At 45.8% G+C, this 23,562-nt stretch overlaps 1 protein-coding gene across 1 annotated transcript in view; it reads left to right on the top strand.

The window, feature by feature from the left end:
• LOC148323101 (uncharacterized) overlaps positions 1-23,562 on the top strand; it is a 175,044-nt gene that overhangs the window by 116,090 nt on the left and 35,392 nt on the right. The window lies entirely within an intron of this gene.

Below are 23,562 nucleotides of genomic sequence, written 5' to 3'. Positions count from 1 at the left end.
TGTTTTGCATTTAAATAATGTTATTCTAATATTAATGATAAATGCAAAATTGAAATTCAGACACTGAAAAATGCTGTACAGAAGTTCAAATCATAAAAACATGAGAAGGACATTTTATGAAAGTATGGATATGTTTTGGGAAAAAGTTTCAAGACATACATCTTATACTCAGATTCCAAATAGCTGGTACTAAATTGCGTATTCACTCACTCAAATTATATAGCTTGATGGCAGGAGGCGTAAGACCATCCTATATAAATTTCAAGGCAAGTCAAATTTTTATATACAGTCTTTCATCACAAAAAAAAAGTCTCAAAGGGCTTCACATCCCCACAGTTGACAAATATTAACGATATCCCTTGACCTTAACCGCCAGAAGGGCAGGAAAAACGATAAAAAGAATAACATCTGGGGGTTCAATAAGAAACCCCAAGAAGGGGCCGTAAATGGGTGAATCCCCCTTCCTGGATGATCAGGCTGCAATGGATGCGGAATGGGCAACATTTAACACAATATCGTGCTAATGTAAGAGTCCATTTAATAAGATTAAACGCTGTAGGAACACATCTTTGGAGAGGTAGTTCTGTCCTGAAAACCCGCCCGTCAATAAAGAAATCTCCACAGCAGGGCCTCCGAGAGGTGGTCCACCTTGGATCTTGTCCAGATCCGTCAGTGCAGATCTTTTTCAGAGCATTCCGGAACGGCAGATTTAACAACAGCAAAGGAAAAGAAGACATCAAAGAAAAAAAGTTTGGGACAGAACATAACGTGCCATTAAATCAACAACATGGGAATGTGCTACGCTGTGAAATATTCTATAACTATCTTAACAAAATCTTTAAATCACATTTCAAGTGTACCCCGCGGGAGCCAATGCAAGTTGGCTATCAGGGTAATATGATAATACCAGATATGGGAAGTCCAAAGGGCAAAACGTTGCAATAATCAAGGTGAGACCTGACAAACGCATGAATTATGATTTCTGAAAAGAGAGAGTTGAGTCAAATAATGCCTCATTTTTTGCTGAATCACTTTGGGTAACAGTACATTTATCCAAACTCGGAGGATCAACATCTCGGCTTTATCAGGGTTTAGAAGCAAAAAATTTGATTAATCTCAGTAAAGCACATCTCTAGATTAGTGCAACTGCATAGATTTGTTATTTCTAATGGCATATATAACTGGGCATCATCAGTAAAACAGTGAAAACTAATGGTAAATTTACGCATGGTGTTACATAGTGCTTTCAAGAGATAAAAAAAAATTGTGATTTATTCATTCTGATCCGTCATTAATTAATCTAAATAATCTCTTTTTAATCTCACCAAACAAAATATCAAAGAAAACCTTCCACCAGATTAAAAAAAAAAATGTAAATAAATTTTGTTATTGTAGCAGATCAAAAGGATTAGAATAGAATAGAATAGAAATCCCTTTATTGTCATTGTACTCAAGTGTGCAACGAGATTAGAGGGCTCCCCTCTCCAGTGCAATACAACAATAACACAGACAAATATATAAATTAGATAAATAAATAAGACAGTGCAATGGAATTCAGTACTGAATAGGGCATATAGAAACACATCACAATGCTGTTTTGCAAGGTTAGGGTGGTCTCGTGTGTGTGTGAGAGTTCAGTATGGAGATGGCTCTCGGAAAGAAACTGTTTCTCAGTCTATTGGTCCTTGATTTGATGCATCTGTAGCGCCTGCCAGAGGGCAACAGGTCGAACAGGTGTGAGTTTGGGTGGGTATTGTCTTTGACGATGTTGAGAGCCCTTCTGAGGCACCGGGCGGTGTAGATGTCCGACAGCGAGGGGAGAGGGCAGCCAATAATCCTTTGCGCTGTTTTGACTGTCCTCTGGAGCCTCACTCTGTCCGCCTCAGTGCAGCCGCTGTACCAGGTGGAGACACAGTACGTCAGCAGGCTCTCGATGGACGAGTGGTAGAAGGCCAGCAGCAGCTTCCTGTCCAGGTTGAATTTCCTGAGGACTCTCAGGAAGTGCAGACGTTGGCGGACCTTCTTTACCACTGCTGTGGTGTTGTGACTCCAAGAAAGGTCATCGGAGATCTGTACTCCCAGGAACTTGAACGTGTGGACCCTCTCCACACTCACGCCTTCGATGCAGAGGGGGGGCGGCAGCGTCTTGTTCCTCCTGAAGTCGACGACAATCTCCTTTGTTACTGTACAACAAGAAAAAAAAGTGGCTTCAGTCATTTATTTTCTTGTGCAAATGCTATGTGTTGCCTGCAAACTTACTTTTGACCATATGGAGAAATAGTGCTATTTTCTTTTGTCAAGTAATTAGAAACTAACATTAGAATAAAACATTGTCTACATAAAGAGCTGATGTTAAGACATTAGAAAAAATACGGCTTTTCTGAGCAATCCTAGCATTGAACACTGAACTTGTGTCTTTTACTCTGCTTCACGTATAAGTCAAATCAAATTTATTGATATAGCCCTTAATCAGAGAAGGTCTCAAAGGGCTTCACATACCCTCAGTCGACATCCCACGATCTTTACCCCCAAGGGCAAGGAAAAAGTCAAAACTCCATCCGGGGAAAAGTGAGAAACCTTGAGAAGGGACCACACATGGGAGAATGTCCCTTTCAGGATGATCAAGCTGCAATGAATGTCGAGTGGGCAACATTTGACACAATACAATACAATTCAACTTTATTTAAATAGCGTGTTTCACAACAGCTGGAGCTGTAACAAAGCGCTTTCCATATGGTGTAACACACGACTTCATGGATCTGGCTCCCTCAAGGAAAAGGATTATACCTTTTTCTGGCGGGGGAAACCCTCTGATGAAACCAGGGAATATGGAGTAGGGTTTGCTGTCAGGAACACACTCCTGGGAGCAGTGGTACCACCCACAGGCGGCTCAGAGAGAATCCTTGCTCTCTGCCTCAATACATCCACAGGACCTGTCCACCTAGTGAGTGTGTATGCTCCAACACTCAGCTCCCCACAAGAAATAAAAGACCGGTTTTACGATGAACTCGAAGCGTCTGTGAAAAACCTCCCCAGCCGAGAACGCCTTTACCTCCTTGGCGACTTCAACGCCATCCTCCTGGCCATCCTGCTTGGGACACCATGGTATCGGTAAACTGAACGAAAACGGGCAGCGCCTTCTGGAGTTCTGCACATACCATCACCTCTGCATCACCAATACTTACTTTCAGTCCAAACCCATCCACAAAGTCTCTTGGAGACACCCACGCTCAGGTCACTGGCATCAGTTAGACTTGATCATAACACGCACGCCTGATCTCAGACGCATCCTTCAAACACGCAACCTTCACAGTGCAGTCTGCGACACAGATCACTCGCTTGTGCTCTGTAGAGTCAAGCTACAAGCAAAAAACCTGTACAGATCCAAACCCAAAGGAGCCCCCCGCATCGACAGCAGCAGTACGTACAACCCAACCAAAGCTAGAGCCTTCCTCCGTGCCCTTGAGGATTCTCTCTCCGACCCACCCCTGTACTGCTCTGCCCAGCAATACTGGGATGGCTTGAGGGATGCCATTTGCAACACAGCCCTGACAGTGTTTGGCAAAAAGCAGGGTAAGCCAAATCACTGGTTTGACGCCAACCAAACAACATTGGCACCAATTCTTGAGGAAAAACGCATCGCCCTCACAAATTACAAGTTCACTCCAAACACGCAAACTCTACCGGCCCTCCGAACCTCTAGGCGGAAGCTCAGACAAGCCTCTCGATGCTGTGCCAACGACTACTGGCTTCAGCTCTGCAGCGATATACAATCAGCTGCTGACACAGGCAACATCAGACTCATGTTTGACGGCATTAAAAAGGCCCTCGGACCATCACCCCGCACAATCGCCCCACTGAAATAAGCCTCAGGAGAAATCATCGCTGACCGCTCTAAACAGCTGGACCGATGGGTGGAACACTACTCAGAGCTGTACGCTAGGGACAATAGTGTCTCTGATGCAGCCCTCAGGCTTGTAGGACGCCTACCAGTCATGGAAGAGCTCGACATGGAACCAACGTCTGAGGAGCTAAGTAAAGCCATCAACAGCCAGACCAGTGGGAAAGCTCCAGGAGTCGATGGTATAACCGCTGAAGTTCTTAAGTGCGGGAAGCCTGACTTGTGCATAGACTGCATAGGCTTTTATGCCCGTGCTGGAGAGAAGGCTCTGTCCCACAGGACATGAGGAATGCAAACATTGTCACCTTGTATAAGAACAAGGGAGACAGGAGTGACTGTAACAAGTACCGCGGCATCTCACTACTTAGCATCACCGGCAAGCTCTTTGCTCGAGCTGCACTAAATAGACACCAAGTCCTCGCAGAGAAGCTCTACCCAGAGTCTCTGGCAGGGTTCAGAGCAGGAAGATCAACTCTTGACATGATTTTCACCCTGAGACAGCTGCAGTAGAAGTGCAGAGAGCAACGTAAACCTCTGTATATGGCCTTTGTCGAACTAACCAAGGCCTTCGACCTGGTGAGCAGGAGTGGAGGACTCTTCCAACTGGTGGAACGGATCGGCTGCCCACCTGGACACCTCAGCATCCTCCAGTCTTTCCACACAGATATGAAAGGTACTGGCACCCACTCTGTTTGGGATATTTTTCTCTCTCCTCCTGCGCCAAGCTTTTGGAACATCAACTGAGGGGGTTTACCTACACACCAGGACAGAAGGAAAACTTTTCAATCCCTCCCGACTGAAAGCAAAAGCAAAGGTCAGACCATTCAGCATCCGGGATATGTTGTTTGCCGATGATGCAGCATTGGCAACACACACCGAGGAACACTTGCAGATTCTCCTCGACCGGTTCAGCCAAGTATGTCAAGATTTCAACCTCACCATCAGTCTAAACAAAACCAAGACAATGGGCCAGGGGACTACAGCCCCACCCTCCATCACCATCAACAAGTACACACTGGAAGCTGTGAGTAGCGTTACCTATCTCGGGTCCACCATCACCAGCAATCTGTCACTCGATGCTGAGGTCAGTAGTCGGATTGGGAAAGCAGCTTCCACTTTTGGGAAGTTAACATCTAGAGTATGGGAGAACAGCAGGCTCACCATCCATACCAAGGTACAAGTGTAAAGAGCCTGCGTTGTCAGTACTCTTTTGTATGGCAGCGAAGCCTGGACTCCCCATGCACACCATGACAGGAGGCTAAACTCCTACCATCTGCGTTGTCTCAGACATATACTGGGAGTCACCTGGCAGGACAGGGTCACAGACAGCGCTATCCTGGAGAGAGCACAGCTCCCCACCATGTACTCCCTGTTGAAACAACGGCGTCTCCGCTGGCTGGGCCATGTCCGTCGCATGGATGATGGCCGCATGCCAAAAGACACTCTGTATGCTGAGCTACAGTCAGGGAAGAGGCGGGTAGGCCGCCCACTGCTCCGATACAAGGATGTCTGCAAGCATGCCCTCAAATCCTTCAACATCAATCCAGCCACATGGGAAGACGTCGCACTGGACCATTAGAAATGGAAAGAAGCTTTACGAAATGGACTGCAGACCCACGAAACCGCCCTGGCTCTACACCGAGAAACAAAAAGGAAGTTGAGGAAGCAAAAAGCCACCATGACTACACTAGCACCGGTTCCAGCCCACACTTGCGCCGTCTGCGGCCGTGTCTGCCTCTCCCGAATTGGACTCACCAGCCACAGGAGAAGCTGCGTGAAGAGCTAACCTCCTCCAGACACAAGAAATCGATGGTCTTCCGAGACTGTGATGCCGATGATGATGAATATACATTAGCGGGTAATTATAGTACAAATTGAAACACATAAACACATTTACATTAGATACCAAAAGAACAACAGAAAAGGGACAGTCTCATGTTGAGTCGAAAGCTAAAGAATAAAAATGTGTCTTCAAACGGGTTTTAAAAGTGGACAGAGAGGCGGATTGCCTAACATTTAATGGGAGGTCATTCCATAGGGTAGGACCGGCAACAGAAAAGGCATGATCCCCCACTGAGGCTGTGCTTCGTCCTCAACACCTCAAGCAGTGGGCAGGTGCGTAGGGGTGGAGGATGCTGGGGCAAGGCCATTTAAAGCTTTGAAGACGAACAGAAGTATCTTCAGGCCAACTCTAAAGTGCACTGGAGCCAGTGACGAGAGGCCAAAATTGGGGTTATGTGATCCGTCTTCTGAGCTCCAGTTAAAAGGCGAGCAGTAGCATTTTGTATGTATATATATATATATATATATATATATATATATATATATATATATATATATGTATGTGTGTGTTATTAATGGGATTTATCCAACCCCCTTTTAACGCTGTCAATTTTTTTAACGAGCGATTAAGACTCATCTTGGCCTAATAAACAATGAAATCCTATGACGTAGCGCTGACACTTGCGAGACCGGAAAAACCTGTGAAAATCAGTCATTAGTTGGAAGGCTGTTACATTTAGAGGATTTGAGATTGTTTTATAATCTTAGATTTTCATAACTTTTATTTAAGCACACACACAGTACGCAATGTAGTTTTATGAGGTGATCATTTATTCTTTAAATTAACATGGGAGTTAGGAGTCATAAGAAAACTGACTATGGTGAAAAGTGTGGAATAGAACGAGCATATAATTGTGAAATAAAAAAAAAGAATAAGAGCAATAAAAAATAAATGATATTGGCACAAGCTAGTGTTAACGTTCTCAAAATTTGGAGATGTGTATCCATGACTAACTTAACTCCCCTTTAAATAGATTCTAAGCGACGAAATTTGTTTCGTACCCTGATAATTTGCACTCACTGATTGTCCTTGGGATGGATGAGCTGTGAGGTGGTCGTCCTGATTCGAGCCTTGCACTTAGGCTGACCAAGCGGTGAAGACAGGTGGTGTCAGGAACAGTTGAAGGTAAAAAGGAAAAAGGGAAAAATGAAAAAAGCAGCAAAAAAAGAAAAAAAGTGGTCTGGCATCTCACGTTCAGACTTGCGGGCGCGGTAAAGTAGGCTGCTTGATGTCTCAGGCCCTCCTGCGCAGGAGCACTGGACAGCGTTCTGAGCGCTTGCTGTGGCCAACGGTTATGTTAGGCTCGGTAAGCATGCCTTTTGGTGCAGCGGATGTCTCTTCATCCACGACGCCATGCTGAGACCCATGAGGACTTAACTCTGCTCATAGTGGAAAGATTCCTTGAAAAACGGCACATGCCCGAATAAAGATCCCTGGCTGTGCACCCACGTGGTCAGGAGAGAAACAGAGGCCACAAAGAATAAGACAAAAAGAAGAGGAGAGCAAAAAGAGAGGGCACAAAAAAGAGAGCGCACAAATGAGAGCGAGTGACAGGAAGTAGCTTCAGCTTTATACTCTGTGTGGCCCAAGTCAGCCCACTCCTGAAGGCTCATGTGAGATAGGGAGTTGTCCTCATGGACACACCAACCTAGTATAAATAAAAAGGGAATATAGAGTTAATCACGGCCACATCTTTGGTAATATATTTTAGGAATATACTTTGGGTACAATAAAACTTTGAAATTTAACAAATGTTCAATCAACCAAGCACAAAGTATTCAGAAGAAATTGACACATTGTAATTCAAAACTTTTCTCCCAATTAATTAATCCAGATAACGCACTGTGAAGAACATGATCAGACATTAAACACAACATGAAACCCCTTTTCAATATATAATATACGGGATTATCAAAATTGCATACAAATGAATTTCAAGTCCTGTTTGAGTTTGTTCTCTTCTTGAACATAGGATGAAGGCCCCTTTTGCAGTTGCAGAGTGTCACAGGATGTCGGAATTCTGGTGGGGGATGTTCCTTCACTTCGCCAGAACTTAATATTTCCTGGGAGACACACCAGTGTCGCTATTGATAAGGAACAGGATGTAGGCAGGTGAACACTGGATTGAAATCACCAGAGTCCCATTTCAGATGCTCTGGCCGGCACCTCAAGTCGTGATATCAGCAGGTAGGCAGGTGAACACAGCATTGCAATTACCAGAGTACATAGTTGGTGCAACCCACCCACCTTTTGCCTATACAGAATATTTGGAAGTGTGTTCCCTTTCGTATTACAGTCTGGGGTCGGTGGGTGTTGATCGTTTGGGAAAAACCCAACATACCGAAAGATTGAGTGAGAAGAAAAAGCAAAAGAAGGAAAGGGGAAGTCCTATTCACTTCTCCTGTAAGGACAGAAAACGCAAGTTTATCTTGAGGCATTCTTAGAACCGTTATGTCTATGCACTTAATTGAGGGACGGAATTTCTTGTCCTATCTAATCATTTCTAAATAATTCTGAATCAAAGAAACAAAAGTTTCTTGAAGACTCTAAAGGTGTAAAGCTGGCGAGGGTATATGTGTATATGTGTGTGTGTGTGTGTACATATATATATATATATATATATATATATATATACATATATAGGTAGTGTTGGAATTTACCTTTAAATCAATGCTAGATGTTAATTTTAACCCAATGTAAACTCAAGTTAGTAATCTGACTCCAATTCGCAACCTTACCCAACTCACACTCATCCAACAATATGCGCGCTCGTTCTGCAATAGAAAGGTATCAGGAAGCCGGCATTTTCACGCACGAATGGATTTATTCCCAATCACAGATTTACTACATATGCAACTAGATCTCGGATCCCTCTCAATACAAGTCTACACCTCTCGTGCCACCAACAGAACAGAACTTTTAGTTTTTCCAGTAGTCATTCATACTGTACAATATGTAAATGTAACAGAGACAAAGGCCTTCTGGCATGATTCTATTGGCTATGTGATGTTGCAGTTAACTTTAGCTTGCTCTCATTGGTCTTTCTCCTCCCGCCGAATCCCGTGGTGGCTCCTCCTGGTTGTGATCTTTCGATGGCTGCTCCTTCATCTCGTCTCGCTCCCTCCTTGATGCTATCACCCTTTGTCCTGAAACATTCCACTCGTGCACGCTCTTGCAACCCCCATTCTGTTGCGCTCCACCAGTCACACCCCCACATACAGTTTCACACCCCCACATACAGGATGTCGCGACATACCATGAACTACGCCACGCTCCAACTCCTACATTCCTTTATTCCCTCTCATGACCTCAGACACCTGAGGTCATTACTTAAACACCTTATTTCATTGCTGCACACGAGCTCGACATCACTTGCCATAAAACTAAAACACATCAAACAATTAGTAAGAGAATAAAAATCAGTAGAAAATTTCATTCCAGTAGAAAATTAGTGAAGATTAGTACAAAAATGTCATTCCAATAGAAAATTAGTAGAAAAGTTCATTCCAGTAGAAAATTAGTAGAAAATGTCATTCCCTCCTTATGGCCTCAGGTCCCTGAGGCCATCTTTCCATACTCACATCCTGGACTCCCGGAGGGCCACGGCTACCCCCGCCTCCTGGGGGTCCTTTTGAGGGATCATCATGTACTGACCACCCGGAGGGGGTGGCCCCAACGTGCGTTCTATTGTCTTAACAGTCAATGATCTGATACATGGAATACAGCAACATCCGCATAACACCATAATAGCGGCAAACACTGCGATAGAAATCAGTACTGATGCAATCAGGCTTTTATATTTACCAAAGATGTTTAACCAGTCAGAATACCAACTGGTGTCCACACCTGAGTGCTCCTTCATTTTGTTACTTAGCGTGCGCAGGCCCTCCAATGCCTTGGTAAGGCGACCGTCAGGAGATGTATTGTTGGGAATCAGAGTACAACACTGATCCCCAAAAATACCACACACTCCTCCTCTTTCGGCCAACACCATATCTAAGCTTATTCTGTTCTGGAATGCCATAAGTGACGTGGCAGCCAATTGCTCATGCACTGCCTGGAGTGCTGAGGTGGTAAAATTCGCCAATCGTTGGACATTATAGTGGACATAATTAATCCGATCCACATTTTTGTTTACTGTAACAAACAGGAAAAGGCTCTCCCATCCTGCCGCAACTTGATCCACCAATTTATACTCATCAGGGACCCCTCTTGGGACTCCAATTGCATCTATATATGTGGGATCCCCTGCATTCAACCATTCTTGCATGTCCCTTCTCTTCCTGTTAAGGAAGGGGATTCTCCCCCATTGTCCAACACCTTCCCACTCCATTCTGGCCAGATCTAAGGCTGTCACACTAACTGGCATGATCAGCGTTACCAGTGCGCACTTACCTGAGGCATTGGTGGGCAGTCTATCGTACAGTACTTTCGCTCCACACCACAGCCAAACATCAGCACGCGCGAGAGGGATTCCTGCTGGCACAGACACATTTTCACTACACCATGACTCCCGTATATTTCCAATCCCAGAGCCAGTCCCATTTAACTTTAGACAGGTGAAATTTTGTTTTGCAACTTGGGTATCAAAAATAGGCTTTTTCTTTTCCGTTCCTGTCAGTGGAAAAGTCAAGTCCAATTGGCTGCACTCTCCTTGAAGAGTCTTATTATACAGGAAACCCATGAGGCAAGTTTTCGATATGGCAGTTGCTGCCACAATTTTCAGAACTGGTCTTGCACCTAGGCACACCAGACAGTTCTCGTAAGTATTATTCGCTGCCTGCTCAGCCATCAGGAGCCAATTATTAGTGACCATCGAAATACCTGTGTGGATCATAAACCAGTCATCTATCGTCACTATAGTCTTTGCAGTCGCTCCCCCTGTAACAGTATACTTACTCATTAACGGTGCATCTCCTCTTTTCATAGTAGTATCTTCACAAATTATGATAGGAAAATATGGATCCTTTCCTGATGTGTACGCCCATAACAAGAATCCCCAGCATGACTTATTTACAATCATTATCTCCTGCTGTGGGTATGCAATAGATGTATTCCCCATTGCCACCTCTAGTTTCAACACTTCCCCCTCTTTGCTCAAAGTCACTTTATGCCTATAGTACTTACTTATCTCACTCTGAGGGGAACTCCAGTAATCACCTACCTGTGTTGTTATTAGCGCATCCCAACCGAATTTTGTCACATGCCCTGTCAAATACCACCAATATCGTGGAAACATATCCCCTGTTACTTCAGACTTTGCTATCCATGCTGAGGAGTACCATGCTTCTTGGAACCCTCTCAATGCTTTTATTGGCACCTTAATTTGGGTGGTTGTGTTCTGAGCCACTGTAAACCGCAACGAGTTATTATATGCCCACTTGACTATCCATGGCTGAAATCCCTTTTCAAATTGGTCCCAGTAATCTTGTCCTGTCTGTCTTTTCACTTTTCGGGTTAATGGAGATTTCACAGGCCACTCTTGATGCTGATGCTGATAATTTCCTAACTTATAGACTACATCATTCCACGGGTGTGTCCAATTAAAAAGTGTCACCCAAGTGTTCACCTGTGTCGGTTGTTTACATTTCAGATTTAGCAGTAGTTGTTGTGTCTGTGTCAGCATCTTACCACCATCTCGCTCTGCTTCATACCATACCGTTCCATTACAGGAATAGTACACCATCACTCGTTCTTCTCTCGCTCCATCACTCCTGTCATCCTGCATCATATGTTCAAACACATTCCATACAAGGCACACGCCGGCAAGCATAATAGTCAATACGGTTAAACGTTTGCATCGTTGTCGTCTTTGTTCCGTCACTTTTGGTTCCGACTTCGGTCCAATTCTCACCATAGTCACATTCCCTCTCTTGACCTGCCCATCCGGGCGGTCAACCTTCAAGCTCACCATTGGCAGGCACAAAGTCTGGGGCCGGACGCAATTGTGAGCGATGGTACCACTTCTGTCCTTTAGTTTCCAATTGGACGGCGTGTGAGGTCCGAGCCCGAACCCTAAACGGTCCTTTCCAGCGAGGTTCAGTCCACTTTCGGGAAAGCACCCGGAGGTAGACGTATGGTGTGATGTCCGACTTCAGTGATGCTGATGGCGAATCTGCAACCGCCTTGTTTGTAACCTGCGCAGACACACTAGATACAAGTGAATGAAGGTACTTCCAGTAAGCAGCGTGTGACAAATCAGGTGTCAATACGTCAGCTTGCGGGACCAAGGTGGATGCAGGCCCTGGCATGAGGCGCCCGGTTAACAGTTCGAAAGGCGCAAAACCTGTCATTTTGTGAACTGTTTGGCGGACGACCAACAGGGCCAGGGGCAAGGCTTGCAACCACGTCATCTTCGTCTGTGCCATGATCTTGGCCAATTTTTCTTTCAAATTCCTGTTAAACCGTTCTACTATGCCTTGACTTTGGGGGTGGTACACACACCCAAAGCGATGCTTCAGCCCCAACAGCGCCTCCACTTTAGCCATTGCTTTGTTGGTAAAATGTGTCCCATTATCAGATCTGATTAACGCAGGGAAACCATGTGTAGGAATATAATGGTTTACCAAAGCTTTAATGACCGATGCGGTGTCCTCCTTTGCACATGGATACGCCTCCGGCCAGCGTGAATAAGAATCCACAATGACCAGAAGGTACCGCTTCCCGTTGACCCTGTCAATCATGTCCGTGAAATCAATTACAATTTCTGCCCCAGGCCAGGCCACAGGGGAGAATGCCCCTGGCTTGGGTTTCAATGTCGGTCGTGCATTAAATGTTTGACATAATTCGCAAGCCGCCACAAACTGCCAGACCACTTCCTGTAACCTTGGATGCCACCACTGACGGAGTTTTGGAAGCATTGCCTGAGGCCCCACATGCGCCACTGTATGGGCCTCAGCCAACACAGAAGTCATGAGTCGTCCTTCAGGGAGGACTGGCTGGCCTCTGGGACCCACCCAGAGACCATCTGAACGCCTGACCGCCTTTGATGCGATCCACATCGATTTTTGTTCCGGCGATGACTTACCTTGTGCGTCCATAATGTCCTCCAGTGCGACCTCGGGCGCCACTGGAGGATCCGGGGGTTCTCCATCCCAGACCATAGCCGGGGTTATTAACACCATTTCGCACTGCGGAGTGTACCCAGCCACTTCTTTCGCGAGGGCATCCGCCCTCTCATTACCTTTCGCCACCACGGTGTTGGCCTTTGAGTGTCCCGGGACCTTTACAATTGCCAATTCTCGGGGACCCTTAATTGCTTCATACAGTCGCTCCATCAATAGTCTATGGGCAATTTCTTTGCCTTTCGCTGTTAGCCAGCCATTGTGCAACCACCCCTTTAGGTCAATGTGAGCAGCCGACGCTGCATATGCCGAATCAGTGTATACAGTTAATTGTTGTCCTGGACACTGTTCCAAGGCCAACACCAGAGCCAACACCTCGGCCGCCTGGGCGGAGGGCTTTGTAGTCAATTTCTGAGCTGTCACCGGGAGGAATAAAGAACCTTTCCACTCCACTACAGCCGCAGCCGCGTGAAGTGTCCCCTCCTTGGCACGCCAACAGCACCCGTCCGTGAACATAACCCGTCCACCTTCCAATGGTTTTGCATACAAGTCCTCACGGACTTTTTGATCTTTTTGTACTTTTAGAGCGCACTCATGCGCCCCTTCTAGGAGGTGATTAGCCATGTTCACGCCCTCATGGACATATGTAACGTTCGGTGCGGTCAATGTTTTCATCATCCGTGTTTGTCTTAACGGTGTCAGTGTAAACGCCGCCGATGCTACGAAGGCAGACACCGCGTGGTCCGTCAGCACCTGGACGGGGTATCCCATGACCACATGTGCCGTTTTCTGGAGGACCTTTGCCAGACCCGCCACATACCTAACGCAGTCTGCTTGTTTCTGTTCCATTCCGTCTAACGGCACACTACAATACAATAACACCGCCCTGTTTGTCCCGTGTCTTTGATACAATGCCGCATTCACTGTTTTCCCACTACTTGCTACATCTAAGTGAAACACCTTAGTGTAATCTGGGGTCGCCAAAGCCGCTGCTGATGCCAATTCCTGAATTAGTTGCACAAACAATGCATCATCCTCTGGGGTCCACTGCAACGTGGCCTTCAAATTTCGGACCCCTTGTTGTTTGACCAGGGCCCGCAAGCCTCCTGTTTTATCCACATAACATGGGATGTAGGCTCGGCTATAGCCACACAATCCCAAGAAAGACAACATGTCCTGCACTGTTTCTGGACGTGGATGTCGCAAGATGGAGCTGCGGTGACTCGGGGACATGGCCAACCCTGCTGGTGTGATGACCCGCCCCAGGAAAACCACAGACTTACGACAGCACTGTAACTTCTTCCTCGACACTTTGAAGCCCATATCAGCAAGCTTCAACAGCACTGCTCGTGTGGCTTCCACACACTGGTTGGATGTTTTGGCCGCAATGAGGAGATCATCCACATACTGCAGGAGCACTGAGCCTTTGGGTAGTTCACACGAAAATAACAGGTCCTTCAGGACTTGATTAAAAATTCCTGGCGAATTCTTGAAGCCCTGTGGGAGTCGTTTATACTGCAATTTCACCCCTTTATAAGAAAATGCAAACACGTGGCGTATTGACTCGGCCAGTGGTAAACAAAAATATGCATTTGCCAAATCAATTACTGTATACCATTGTTTCTGAGGATCCAGGGAGGACAGGATGCGATGGGGGTCAGGAACTGGCAACACTGGAGTTAGAGTGATGTCATTCACTGGCCGCAAATCGTGGGCCATCCTCCATGTCACCCCGTCAGCCTTCTGGACCGGCCTCAGAGGTGTGTTCCAAGAGGACGCCGATGTTTCCAACACCCCCGCATCCCATAATCCTGCCACTGTGTCCTCCATACCTTTGTCTGCTTCCTTCGGCCAACGATATTGAGGACGGCGGACTGGAATGGAGCAAACAACTTCCAATTGGATTGGTTCTACCGTATGGCAAAAACCCACATCAAATGGACCCTGTGACCACAAGGTCTGTGGCATTTGATCCAACATTGCCTGTGCAGACTCATGGTCTGTCTGTTCCCGCCCATGATGGCGGTCCAGGAAGACCAATTCAAGGTCTGACTCATCTACCATTTTTGCCATTATCCTGTAACTTTTGGTTGCAGCCGAGTGCCACACATCTGGAATCTCAGTCATCACCCAATCACATTGTCGTGTTAATCGTTTCACCATGGGCCCCAATCTGCGGGGCTCGTTGCCTGGCGACACAGCCAGCGACACGTGAGGCCAACCCTCCTCACTCATTCGATACCAATGCTCCTGCTCCAGCGACAACTGTACATATGCTGCCACCCCTTCGGGGCCCACAAAGATGCATGGTGAGTATAATGTCCAATCATCTCCCTCAATTTCTTCAAACGCATCTCTATATATGTCATCCGATTCTCTATCATAATATAGAGTGCAATGCAATGGATCCAGTGGGGGGTGGTACGGCGCCAATGTCTGGATCCACGGTTTCCACAAGAGGTATGTGGAGTAGACACCTCCCCCAAGTGGGGTCCCAGGATTCAATCTAGCCCAGTAGATCCGTGCTGTTTCAGGTACTGTGGGGAGTGGTGCCATCAACCACTGACCCCTAGGTGTCACAGGCTGGAAGCATTCCAGTACCTGTCCGTCAGGAAATGTCACTGTAAGTCCTTTTGTGCCGCACAATATCTGGGCTCTCAATGCTGACAACATGTCTCTGCCCATCAAATTGATGGGTGTATCCATTGCATGAACATATGAATGATACAGTTTCTGTCCAGTGTTTGTGATCTCCGTTTTCAGTGGCCGGGTAAAGGGCAGAGTTTGAGGACGTCCCGAGAAGCCGACCAACGTTGTAACTCGCTTCGACAACGCTGTACTTGGCAGTGGCATGTTGATTGATGAATGCGTTGCTCCTGTGTCCACCAACATCTGGACCGGAGTGTCCGCCACTGTCACCTGAAGCATTGGCTCTGCCTGGCCAGTGCTTCCCGAGCTTCCCAGGCCCCCCTATTCGTCCGGGCCGTCCCACGAGTCGACTTGGGAATATTGACCCCGTGGATTTGGCTGAGGCCATGGGCGGGGCTGCTGCGGTCCCCTGCGGTGTGGTGGCCCTGCTAGCTGGTTCTGCTGCTCCACCCCTGGTGGTGGTTGGTTGCTGTTACAATCTCGTGCCCAATGACCAGGGGACCCACAGTTGAAGCAAGTTTCTTGAGCAAACGCATTGCCCCCCCGGCCTGGGGGGGCGCCACGACCACGCCCTCTGTGTCTACCACGGAACCCTTGGCCTCGGTGCCACCCAGCCCCCACTGGAGTCTGATACATCTGTTTTTGTTTCTCCTTTTCTTGTTTTGCCTCACCATGCAACTTTGCCAACTGTAGTTTTACCAAACTGGTTGCCAGAGCATCAGTTTCCTTTCGGTCTTTATTTGTTTTTTCCATGTAGATGCGGCAATGGTGTATCAAGTGCCTTTTAAATCTTGGTTCCGGACAGATCAGAATGTCCGGGTCAAGTCTCAGAACCTCTTGCACCTCCTTTGGGAGGCCGTTCAACATCGCCGTCCTGAACATCATCTCAGCTTCAGGATTGCTGCCGGGGTGTTTACCTGTGGTTTCAATCCACTGCTCCAATGCCTGAGCATAATATTGCTCGGGAGCCACATCTATTCTGTAGTTAAAATTTGTAGGCACCACATCCACTGGGGAGGGAAAGGCCGCCCTCAGCTCTCGGAACAATGCCTCTGAGATCTCAGCCAGGGGCGTTTCTCTTCCCAGCTGACGGGTGCCAGCTGCCCCCTCAATATTCTGTAACTGAATCAGGGAACAGGATCCCAAAATGGCTTGTCTAAAATCCCCCAATGCTACTCCCTGTCCTGACATGGCAGCTAAGAATTTAGTAATCCAGGCTCGTGCCCCTTTATGCAGAGGAGGCAATTTTTCCACCACTGCAGCCACATCCCGAAGCACTAAAGGCTCATAGTGGCGGCCAGCATGAGTCACCACTAAGGGTGCCATTGTGTGCGGCTGCTCCTGCTGTATCATCATTTTATTTTTACTTCGCGTATTATAGCCTCCACACTCCGCCCTATTTATGCTCGCCTCACTATCGCCCAGCCTCTCTCCTTCACTCAATGCTCTGAGCATCTGCCGCTGTTCACGTAACACCTCCTCGTCTTCCTCCTCACTCTGCCCTTCCTCCTCGCGGGGGTCAGCGTCGTTAGGCATTGCCTGCCCCCGCTTCCGTGCCCCCGTCATCACCTCCAACATCTCTCTTTCCTCACTCTGCACCCTTTGTCCTTCCAACAACTTACGCGCTGCCTCCTTCCTCATCAGCTTTGAAGTTCTCCCACTCCCCGCACTCGGGGTGCCCCCTCCTTCTGCTCGTGCCGCCCCCGGGGCCAGCACTGGTGACTCCACACTCCCCTGCTGTTCCCCGCGCATCCTCCTCCTCTCATTGTTCACAGCCTGTTCGATCAATTGTATGGTCGCCGGCGCCATTCGTGTATCATTATCGTCCACATCTAGAACCATTCTGCCTCCCAATGTGACTACAGGGGCCATCACTGGCGCCGTCGCATACGGCGGCGGTTCAAACACATATTTTCGCGACTCTGCCAACTGTGGATAAATGCCTCTCAAGCATTCCGCCTTCTTCTCCATTGTCTCAATCACAACACCCTCTCTCTCCACCACATTCTCACTCTCTTCCTCATTTATCGCCGCCAGCGCAGTTGCAATAATTGCCAATTGGTGAATGCCTCGTCTCTCTTTCTCCAATTCCTTCACTTCCTTCTCAAGTTTATGACGCTGTAGCCATCCGGCTTGGCTCTGATCCTCCTTCATATCTCGAATATCTGCCAACATTCTGCTTTCCTTGTTCTGTAACTGCCGCGCTAACTTCAACATGTTCCATGTTCCGGGCTCTCCGCGAAACAATTCATCCTTTTTTAATTTCAAAAACAACTTCTGACTCCGTTCTTTTTCTTTCTTAATTTTCTTATTTTCTATTCCACTAATCAACTGTGATTCCAGTTTAGCATAATGACCCTTTATCTCCGACCAGACTTCATTCCGTTCATCTGACGTGCCACACCCGAGATCACTATCACACATCCACTCCTTCGCCATCTTGAAATCCACTCGTGCGTGTCCCAACCACTCTTATGCAGAACAAAATTAGGCTTCACATTCACACCGCTTCCACACTGATGCTTTACTCGTATCGTAACCACGAATAGTTCCAAACTATTCTAGTAGGTAAATCCCAGATTATACTCTACTATCCGTCCACACTGTTACACTTATTTATATATTTATTTAATTATTTAACCATATATTTTAACGCCGTTCCGCTCCTCCTTCCTCCTATAATTTAGCGTTGCCAATATGCAGAATTTGAAATGGATCTGCTTACCTTATGTCACTGTGGGCCCAAGAGGAAGGACGGTCAGAAGTGTGGCTCCTTTATCCTTTAATCTTTATCAGGTCGTCACCTGGTGTGGACGTGGGCCCCAGGCCCGAGTCTCAGACTCTTGTGGTTTTTCCTGAAGCCCCAGGCTTCCTTTGAGCCCCAGGCTCTTGAAGCCCCAGGCTTCTTTTCTTTTCTTAGAGCCCCAGACTCTCTTTGAAGTCCCAGACTTCTATTACCTCTCATGCATCACCGTCGGCGTCACCATAAATTGTTGGAATTTACCTTTAAATCAATGCTAGATGTTAATTTTAACCCAATGTAAACTCAAGTTAGTAATCTGACTCCAATTCGCAACCTTACCCAACTCACACTCATCCAACAATATGCGCGCTCGTTCTGCAATAGAAAGGTATCAGGAAGCCGGCATTTTCACGCACGAATGGATTTATTACCAATCACAGATTTACTACATATGCAACTAGATCTCGGATCCCTCTCAATACAAGTCTACACCTCTCGTGCCACCAACAGAACAGAACTTTTAGTTTTTCCAGTAGTCATTCATACTGTACAATATGTAAATGTAACAGAGACAAAGGCCTTCTGGCATGATTCTATTGGCTATGTGATGTTGCAGTTAACTTTAGCTTGCTCTCATTGGTCTTTCTCCTCCCGCCGAATCCCGTGGTGGCTCCTCCTGGTTGTGATCTTTCGATGGCTGCTCCTTCATCTCGTCTCGCTCCCTCCTTGATGCTATCACCCTTTGTCCTGAAACATTCCACTCGTGCACGCTCTTGCAACCCCCATTCTGTTGCGCTCCACCAGTCACACCCCCACATACAGTTTCACACCCCCACATACAGGATGTCGCGACATACCATGAACTACGCCACGCTCCAACTCCTACATTCCTTTAGTAGGTAGGTAGGTAGGTAGGTAGATAGATAGATAATAATCGAGAGAGAGAGAGAAATGTGAGAGTGAATCAAATGGAGCGCTGTAGGAAGATGACTTCAGTGGAGCGGGCCCTCGCCTAGTTCACCAGAGCCGTAATCTCCATAGCTGCATCTCCGAGGATGTGGTCAGTGTTCGATCTAGTACCGGTCAGTTGCTGTAGAATTAAAACAGCTACTTTCAAATGATTCACCATCACCTAATTCCCAAGTGGGGACAGAAACAAGAATAAATGTAGTGAACAGGGCAACAAATAATTCATTTGGATTCTCAAGTGTATAAATAAGTAGATCAGATGAAGCGCTGCAGGAAGATGACAGGTCCCTGCCCACTTGGTCAATGCCTTAAGGTCCATAGTGGGTCACCATCACCCAATTCCCGAGGAAGAGGGGGCAGAAAAGAGAATAGAAGTGGCAGTAAACAGGCCAACAAATAGTCTTTAGTCGTGTTAAAACATTTCGACTGAGTTGACGCCTCTAATATCTGTGGGTAGTGCATTCAAGAGCATTGGTGCTCGAATAGAAAATGCTCAAACACTTCTTTTTGGCTCTCGGGATAACTAAAAGACCAGCATTTTGTGAACGAAGGTTTCGGGACGGAACATATGGTACCACGAGGTCAACGAGATAGGAAGGTGCTCTATAATATTTCATGGGTAAGTAGCAAAACTTTGAAATCACATCTCAATTGGTCCAAAAGCCAATGCAAACTGGCTCGTATTAGGGTAATATGATAGAACGTTCTTGTCCTTGTCAGAAATCCAGCTGCCGCATCTTGTGCTGCAGACTTTTAATACTAGACACAGGGAAACCAGAGAACAAAACATTACAAAAATCAAGGTAAAAAAAGGTATGTTTTATAATTATTTAAGAATAAATAATACAAATAATGCATTAATATTGCATACTGCAAAGTTCTTTGTAATGAACAATGCAACGAATTAAGTTAAACACTAATGCAAGGAAGGAAGATAAAAAATAGTTTTGGTTATGTTAGTTCCTTTTGCAGTTTTTTTTTTTCAAGAACGTAAGGCCTGCTGCATTTAGTTCAAATCCACCTTGGGTAGAAAAATAGCAAACAAACTGTTCTAAGAGGACTTGAACGAGAACCAGGAAAATAATTGTTGGGATCAAATTCATCTTCTAGCCACAATCTTTCGTTATTTTACCCATATGAAATTATGACAATGACCAACGGTAAGTATTCTTCTAAAATGCAATGTATATACTGTATTTTGTAACAACAGCAAAGCCGCTCTATTCAGTATGAATAAATTTGGTTGGGCATCGAAGACTGATCACTCAGTGTAGTTGCTGGGCAGAGACGAGGTTCATGCTTGGATCCCCAGCAGAGGCCTCAGTTTCAGGCATGTGCCAATTGCTGGACCCAGGCACATCAATAGAACCGAGAAGTCCACCCACTATTCTCAACCAAGCATGCTCGGAAGTGCAAGTCTTCACCCTTGCTACAATATACTTCGTTAAGTGCATTTGTTTGGTTTGGCGGAGGACAAGTCTTGCTCGCTTCCAAACCTGGAAATATCTTTCGGGTGTGTGTGAAGACAGCCTGTGTGAGGACTGCTGCATTCAAGTGTGTCATGGAACATTGATAACTCTACTACTCCTGCAGAAAGATACGCTCCGGAACTGATCCAAATCTGTCACTACTCCTACTCGATTTCCTTGGAACACAAACACCTCACAGTTAAATAAAACAAATGGTGTCATCATCCACACCGCTTAACCTATACTTGGGTCACGGGTGGTGCTGGAACCTATCCCAACTGACTATGGCGAAAGACAAGGCGCACGACACCCTGAAATGATTTGCCATCCAGTCGAGCTTAAATTTAAATTTAAAAAAATAATTTTTAAAACTGCAATGTTATGTATCAAAAATGCCATATCTGACACAATGTTGCCCGAGGCTTGATCTCACATCTTCTGTCCAGTGAAATGAAAGTCATGCTGTGCTGAACATGAGCCCTGGTACCAAAGCCCCAGCACCCTCTTTTGTCAGGATTTCAACAGTCAATGAAGGTTCAGCCACAATCGGAGGAACTGATTCCTCCCTTAAATGTAACAATCTACAGTTATCCATAGACGACTCAAAGCCTTGGCACGTCTTGTAATATCATTTGATTTTGCCGTTGGCCACAATGCAGAGCTTCTGTTTAAAGTAAGCCATTTTAAACTTAAAAACCTTTTGCGTTTCAAGAGTTAAAACAGTTGCAGGAAGTGTGCTGCTGATGACTGTACTTTAATAGACTGGTAAAACAAGTGTTTCATGCGACACTGACAGGTCGTTCCATGTGGAACATTTTGCCGCAGTAGGAGTGCTCGTTGGAGAGAGAACAATTATTTCCCTCACCTGTATTCTAAGCTTTTATTTTTTGCTCTGGTACATCATGGTGCATAGACGTAGTAAACATCCTGCCCGATGTTCTTGTCTCCCTTCCACCATCTGTATCTTGGCTCGTTGTCCATGTGGGGACGAGTGAAACAGTGCGTCGACAGTCAGAGCAGACAAACAAGATTTTAATGCCCTCTTTGACTTGCTTAAAACAGACTGTCAACCTGGATAAGCGGCATTTTGCCGACGCTATCCCACAGCAACGAGCGCTTCAGTCGTCTTTTAAGCCTGAACACATGGCTCATACGCACTTGCGAACGTCTCGATTTTGCTTGCATTGACAATATTCACCTATTTTGGAATTGTCGTTCTTTTTACCAGTCGGACAGTTATCATTCAAGCTTACTGGGTAGCTTGATTTGAGCAGCTAACAATACATTACAACTTTATTTATATAGCGCATTTCACAACAGATGCAACTCTAACAAAGCGCTTTCCAAATGGCAAACATCCATTATGCCGTCATCACTTGCGCTCCTAGCTGACTCCTCTGGACAAATCACACAGCCCATGTTGTTCCAACTCCTACCTCTACCAGTAACCACTGCAATAACAACCTTACTACACCCAAATACAGGCCAATCTCAGTTTCTCTCAATCGCGGTCCCTACAGGCCCCCATTATAATTACCACCCACCCCGGATAGCTTCTCAATTCAAACCATCAGACGCAGACACTTGACTCCCACACACAAATAAAGTGGTTTTAACAGTGACAATGTTTTACATGTTAACATGTCACATCCATTCGACCATGAGCGCACGTCCAGTACAAACATTAACCTAGCTGTAGTTTACTATGAAATATAACAACAACCCAAATCCTACAATAAAACTGTCAAACAGGCAAGAACGTCTTTTTTTTCCAATCTCATTACAGGTAATAAAAATAACCCAAGATAGCTTTTCTACACCTTCAATCTTTTATCTTAATCTTTTAATCATTTCACTTTTTATCTGATTTCAAAAGTTCTCACAGACATCAACAGACTCTCTGATGACTTAGCAGACCACTTCAGAAGTAAAATCTATGACATAAGATCCAGTCTTTTAGCTTGTCAAAATGTATGTTTTATTAACCCAGGACAGTCATTTTTACTAGAGGAAATCCAATCCTCCCATCGCTTTAAGGCATGTTATGGATTTTTCGAGGAACATATTTGAAATACAGTTAATTGTTCTGATGATGATTGATGGGTGTCTTCTCCACTGACTGTGAAGCCCCCTCTAAAGAAGAGCAATTCAGACCCCAGTGTTTGAAATAATTACAGACCTGTATCCAATTTACCATTTTTCTACAGTTAAATTATTTTTTAAACACAAATAATTTTAGAGAAATATCAATCTGGTTTTAGGATGGACCACAGTACGTAAACAGCTCTTTTTAGTATTTTAAATGATTTCAGGTGCTTTGCAGACGTGAAGAAACTCACAGTCTTGGTGCTACTGGATTTAAGCGCTGCTTTTGACACAGTACATCACCACATTTTATTAAACAGACTTAAAAATCTGGTGTGCCTCTCTTCTACTGCTTTTAACTGGTTTTATTCCTATCTCACAGACAGACGTTTATTTGTAAGTATACCTGTTCATTCAAATCCCATGAAATTAAATGTGGGGTTCACAGCTGTTCAATTTTTGGCCCAATACTTTTTAATCTGTATATGCTTCCTCTAGGGGACATCACAGCATCAGCTTCGATGGCTACGCTGATGACACACAGCTGGTATATTGCCGTGTCTCCTGATGACACAAGGTCTATTGATACCCTTTTAAATTGCATTTTAGATATTAAGTCTCGATTCCGGCTCCGGCCTTCCTGTGTGGAGTTTGCATGTTCTCCCCGTGTCTGCGTGGGTTTCCTCCGGGTACTCCGGTTTCCTCCCACATTCTAATAACATGCATGGAAGGCTGATTAGACACACTAAATTGCCCGTAGGTATGCGTGTGAGCGCGGATGGTTGTTCGTCTATGTGTGCCCTGCGATTGGCTGGCAACCAGATCAGGGTGAACACACC

Source organism: Idiotropiscis lumnitzeri, chromosome 14 (assembly GCF_059441095.1).
Source record: "Idiotropiscis lumnitzeri isolate Australia: NSW breed Sydney's pygmy pipehorse chromosome 14, RoL_Ilum_1.0, whole genome shotgun sequence".
Classification (NCBI taxonomy): domain Eukaryota; kingdom Metazoa; phylum Chordata; class Actinopteri; order Syngnathiformes; family Syngnathidae; genus Idiotropiscis; species Idiotropiscis lumnitzeri.
Note: the sequence above shows the minus strand (reverse complement) of the source record. Positions and strands in the feature narration are given on the sequence as shown.